The following is a 6,260-nucleotide window of genomic DNA, read 5'->3' as shown; positions in this document are numbered from 1 at the left end:
CTGTCAATTTTTATTGTATTTTTTTCCTGTCTGTGCTTTACTCTGAATATTTTCTATTGCTGTGTTTTCAAGTTCATGAATCTTCCTCAGTGTCTAATCTGTCATTAATCCCATATATTGTATTTTTAATCTCAGACATTGTAGTTTTCATTTCCAGATGTTTGATTTGTTATCTTTTCATGTATCTTCCATGTTTCTACTCAACATGTTCATGTTGCCTCTAGCTTTGAACATATGGAATGCAGTTATAATAACTGTTGGCATGTTCTCTTCTGGTAATTTTAACACCTGTGATATCTCTGGTCATTTTCAATTAATTTCTCTATTCCCTGTGGGCCATATTTTCCTGTTCCTTTGAATGTCTGTCTGGTAATTGATTGAGCGACAGACATGATAAATTCTACCTTCTTGGTTGCCAGATATTTTTATATTCCTGTAAATATTTTTGAGCTTTATTCGAGGATGAGGTTAAGTTGTTTGGACACAGTTTCATCCTTTCAGATCTTGCTTTTAAATTTCTTTTAGGCTGGACCAGAGCAGCATTTTGTCTAGGTCTAGTCATTCTCTGCTACTTAGGTAAGTACTGTTCTTAGTACTTTACCCAATACCCCATGAAGTATGAGGTTTTCTGGACTGGCTGACTATACCAGGTCCTGTTCCCTCTCATCCTTTTAGGTGATTCTTTCCCCAGCTTTATGCAGTTTCTTCAGAAACATACGCTGATCATTATTCTGCTGAATACTCAAGGACACCCGTAGAGATTTCTGGGGATTCTCTGTGCAGCTCGCTCCTGTCCACTGTTGTGCCCTGCAAACTCTAGCTGCCGTGCTCTCTCTGTACCTTATCTTCTAAACTCAGATAGTACTGTGGGCTCCACTTGGTTCCCCCTACCTATGCCATAGCCTGGAAATGCCCTCAAAGCAGTAACTCGGGATGATGAGAGGGCTTACCTCATTGTTTTCCACTCTTGCTGGAGTTATTATGTTTTGTTGCATGGTTGTCTAATGTCTTGAAAACCATTGTTTCTTTTTTGTCCAGTTTCATAGTTATTTCAGGCATGAGGGTAAGTCTGGTCCCCATTGTTCCATCATGGCCAGAACTGGAAGTCTCTACTTGGATAGTTTTGATTGTTTGGGCTGTCTGTGTTATTGTTCAACTCTTGAGTCATGTTGACTTACAAAGCCCCTGATGGTCAGGATTGGGGTTTATGATGCTCATAAATACTTCAAAGAGCAAAGAGGGCACACCAGGTCACCTCATTTTGCTAATTTAAAACCATTTCTAAAGTATAATGGTTGTGTGGGGCCCTGAGAAAGATACAGTTCCAGGCCAATGAATGTTCTAATGGAGTTTTATTATGAGAAAGAGACAGATTTCTTCCCTTATAACTTGCTTTAATAATAAAAGCTAAACTAGTTTATAAACTTTTAAATAGCCAAATACAGAATCATTGTTTAAACATTTAAGTAGAAGTATATAAAACTAAAAGTAAAACTTTTGTATATGAGGCAAAGTGTGAATCAATCGTCTAATCCCCCGAAATTTACTGCCCAAAAGTCATTATGGTGACACTATGGTGAAACCTTTCACTGTCACTGAATTTTAGAGGGGAGAATTTAAAGGTTCATTCTGTTTCTATTCAGTCAACTTTGTGTATAAGGGAGGAATTGTCTTCTGTTCCCTTCACGGCCTTGCCGTCTACTTCACTGCATGAAGCTTCTGTTCTCCTAAACAGTGATTGCTCGGACACCAGTTTCTTCATCCAGGGAAGAAGAAACCTCTGGAATGTCCATTTCTCATTTTGGGCACTACATCACAAAGGGGACCAGAGGCCTTGTAGATGGAGTGCCAGATCGATTCACTGGCATTCTGTGGCTCAGTTTATCTCACTTTGCTTGCAGACAGGCTGAGAGCTATCCAGAGAAGTTTGAAAAGTTCTTCGGAAATGGGAAATATACTACAAGATCTGAAGTCTTTCTCACCATGGTAATCTGCAGACCTAATCATTCTATCAGAATCCCAGCAGCTCTGCCTCACCTCTGCGTGCTGATTCTATTACCAAGGGCTGCTGAAGGGGTCTCAATTCCGCAATGCTTCATTGCTCTCACTGAGTACGCTGCTTTACCCAAGATGTAACTGCAAACAACTAGAAATAAATTAAACTTGTCAAAGTAGTAAAGAAGAGTCCTTTAAAAGGATGAGTTATCCTGAACATCCCTTTCAAACAGAAACAGCTTTCTGTTTCTTGACCTCTATGTTTTGGCCATGGCCAAAAAGATTTGATAATGATTAGGTCTTATTAGCATTGCCATTTAAATATCTATCCATCAAACTCAGCAAATAGCAAACAGGCTTCTTGACATACAGATTATTTGGTGTTTGCCATTGGCAACTTGCTTTTGCAAATAAAGGGATGTCACAGTTCTGAGTTGGAGGGACATAGGAGCATCCAAAATGCCATATCATGGTTCAAATGTGTAGCAAAAGAGATAACCTGCACAGCCCTACCTGTACTAAAGAAATTTAATTTCGTTAAAAATTTTCCCACAAAGACACCTTATACTCAAAGTACTGCTGAATTGCTAAATTATGAGGAGAGATGCTGTGTTTATATATCCATTCTATTCTCCCCTAACTGGTCCAGTGATTCAACAAAATTTAAATCAAAATCTTGCAGGCCTTTTGGAAGAAATTGACAAGCTGATTTTAAAATTCATATGGAAATGCAAGTGGCCTAAAGAACCAGAACATGTTTGGAAAAAGAAGAATGAAGTTGAGAGATTTACATTATTGACTTGAAGACTTATAAAGCTACAGTGATCAAGCCAGTGAGGTATTAGCATCATGGCACGCAAATAGGTCAATGGAACAGGATCGCGTCTATGAGTAGGTGCACACATAAATGGCCGATTGCTTTTTAACAAGGTGTCAAGGAAACCGAATGGTCTGTCTTTTCAACAAATGGTGCTGGAACAATTGGATATGTATATCTTCTACACATATATAAAATCTTTAGTTCACACTTTGCCTCATACACAAAAGTTAAGTAAAAATAGATTACATAACTAAATATAAAGCTGAAAACTATGAAACATTGTGAGGAGAACACAGGAGACTGGAGCTCAGCTGGGCTCACCCACTTCCATGTGTGCTCCCCAGACCTGGCTGTGCACCAGAGGCCCCTGGGGTGATTATTACAACACAGATGTCTCAGCCTCACGCCAGACTTAAGGAGGCCACATCTCCAAGAGAAGGGCATAGGAATCTCTGTACTAACTGCTCACTGATGGTTAAGATCCTTCAAATTCAGGAAACACTGCTTCTAAGGTCTCCAGGCCTTCTGGTCATTTGTCACCTGTTTCCCAGGCCCCAGCGCACTTCCTCCTGACCTTCTCTTCTGTGCCATAGACCACTTACGAAGAATTACAGGAAAGTTTTCTTTTGCATTCTGAAAATCTCTATGAATTTGGATTACTTTTTAGTTTAACTGGATTTTATTGTCATTAGTACTGTCACTATTGCTACGTAGCACTGCACTATAGGAACCCTGCAAGGTGGGTGATGCCTTCCCCATTGTACAAAGAAGGAAGCTAAGGCTCCCATGCGAAATGGCTTGTTCAAGCACACCCAGCTTGTAAATGATTAGACCAAGGATGTAAAAAAATTATGTAGACCAAGTTTTACCTGATTCTAAAACCCACCTTCTTAACCATCACACCTGCAATAATTTAGAGGCACTGGGAACTCCCTCCCACAGCGTTGGTTCATGTACTCATTCCTGTTATAAATATACCTACTAGGGGGACACCTGGGTGGCTCAGCTGGTTAAGCGTCTGCCTTCAGCTCAGGTCATGATCCCAGTGTCCTGGAATCGAGTCCTGCATCGGGCTCCCTGCTCAGTGGGGAACCTTCTTCTCCCTCTGCCTCTGCCCCTCCCCCTGCTTGTGTATGCTCTCTCTCTCTCACACAAATAAATAAATAAATAAAATCTTAAGAAAAACAAAACAAAAAGCCCCACAAATATACCTACTTGGTTCTGGCACTTCATAGATAACAAAGGTGAGTGTAACGTTCTCATCTTGCCCTGAGTAGTTTCTGACTCTCTGGAGATATAGATTGTGATATTGTGATTTATAATAAGAAATATGTGTTTGGTCTTTGACCCAGTTTCTGGCACCGAGCCCCTAAAACCTTGGAATTTCCTAAGTGAGGAGAATGACAGAGGTGTCTCTTGTTATGTTAGTGAAGTGGCTTTTGGATACCCCCCGCCCTCCCCAAGGATGGGTGCGTTGCCAGCAGAACCAACCATGTGATTAAAGGTTGAAACTTTCAGTTTCAGCCCCCTGGTTTCTGGGGAGGGGAGAGGGGCTGGAGGGTTGACTCACTTGCCAGTGGCTCATGATTTAATCAACCGTGCCTATGTAATGAAGCCTTCATAAAAACCCAGAGAGCTTCCAGGTTGGTAAACCAGAATGCTCCCACATTCCAGGTTCAAATTCCGTGAGGACAAAAACTTCTTTGTTTAGGACCTCTCCCTCTATCTCTTCATCTGGCTGTTGATTCATACCCTGTGCTACCCTTTGTAAACTGGTAATCTAGTGAGCAAGAAGGCTTCCTGAATTCTGTGAGCAGCTCAAGCCAAGTACTCAAATCCAGGTTGGGGTCCTGGGAACCCCTGAGGAATAGCCAGTCAGACACACAGGTGATAACCTGGACTGCTGACTGGCATCTGAAGTGGAGATCAGGCTTGTGGGACCAGGCCCTCAGCCTGTGGGATCTGACCCTATCTCTGGGTAGGTAGGGCCAGAATTGAGTTTGATGGTAGGACACCCAGCTGGGGTCAGAGAACTGGTCTGTGGGGGGAAAATCCGCACACATACTGGAATTGGGTACCAGAATCCTTACAGATAACAAACAGAAAAATAAGACAAAATAAAATAAAAAGAACATCAGACTTGGTTATTAGGTACCGTAACAGAAATTGCTGACAATTGGAGAGAAAATGAACAAGACCTGTAGGAAGCAAGAAAGTAGGTGAGGAAGGGGGACAGGTGCCATCTGCCGTGAGCCCAGAGTTTGCCCATGTGGATGGGGCTGTGCCTTGTGGCTTTGCTCACACTGATGAGAAGCTGGACACCTCGAGATAGCTACCAGTCGGGGAAGGGTGAGCAAAGGAATTGTGGCCCATCAAAACTGAAAATATTCCACCCCTGTGTACGAGATGCATTTGGTTTTGTCTACCAGTGATGGAAGCCATGATGCCTTGTTAGGGAAGGAAGTGTGTATTGTAGGGTCCCAGTTTTGCAAAAACTAGCAGGTCTAAGCCAAGAGGTTGACTGTGCACACATTTGTGTATATTTATGTGAGCAGGAGAGAAGGATGGTTACACCCCAACATGTTTTAGGCATGGGAAAGGCAGATGAAAAGGGAATTGGGAGAGGTGATGAGGTTTTTTCCTACTATAGCTGTGTAGGGCAGACACGTTACTTTTGTAAAGTTTGAAGAAAAATTTACTAAGAGGAAAAAAAAAGCTTGTCCAGCATAACAGGTGATCAGAAGTAGAGGAATGATCCGTTATCAAAATGACACCAGGAACAAGATGGATGGCTTTCTAACTCTTCTTAGTGACAAATGGGGTGGTGAGACTCCGGAGCGAGCAGGCCCCATTTTATAGGTGAGACTTCAGCAGACTTGTGATGTCTAAGTGGGGAGGTTGTGCGTCCTGGGCTCAGGGCTGGAGGCGTTTTCTGTAAGTGACAGTGACAGGAGGGAGCCAGCAGCCTGCTGGGGACGGCAGGGTGTCAGCAGGAGCACATGCACACCTGCACCTCTTCAGGTGGCAGGAAGAGAGAGGCACCCCTGGGAGTGCTCAGAGGCTGGGAGGCTGGGCGAGTTGCCCATCCCTGGGGCTGCTGCAGGGAGGCGGCATGGGGAAGGGGGAAGCCTGCAGGCAGCTGTTGACCCGGGGCCATTCCTGGGCCTTGGGAGTGCAGCAGGTGGCTGTGCAGACACAGACCCCCTGGAACAGTAAATCCTCCCAGCACGGGGGCTTGGGGAGAAAGGCTTCCAGCGAAATTGAACTCTGGTTCACAGAGGATTGTGCAGAACTCACTCTGTTTCCAGCCTGCTAAGCCTCTTCTCTTCCCCCTGGCAGACCCCTCTGTAGTCCAGTACGAGGCAGTGTACGGTGAAGGGAGAGGCACCTGCCTTCTGGGACGATCTTCTCTTAGCTCTCTCACACACAGTCCTTACCTAGAACA

This window comes from Ursus americanus, chromosome 15 (assembly GCF_024610735.1).
Source record: "Ursus americanus isolate L20-20 chromosome 15, mUrsAme1.1.p, whole genome shotgun sequence".
NCBI classification, from domain to species: domain Eukaryota; kingdom Metazoa; phylum Chordata; class Mammalia; order Carnivora; family Ursidae; genus Ursus; species Ursus americanus.
Note: the sequence above shows the minus strand (reverse complement) of the source record.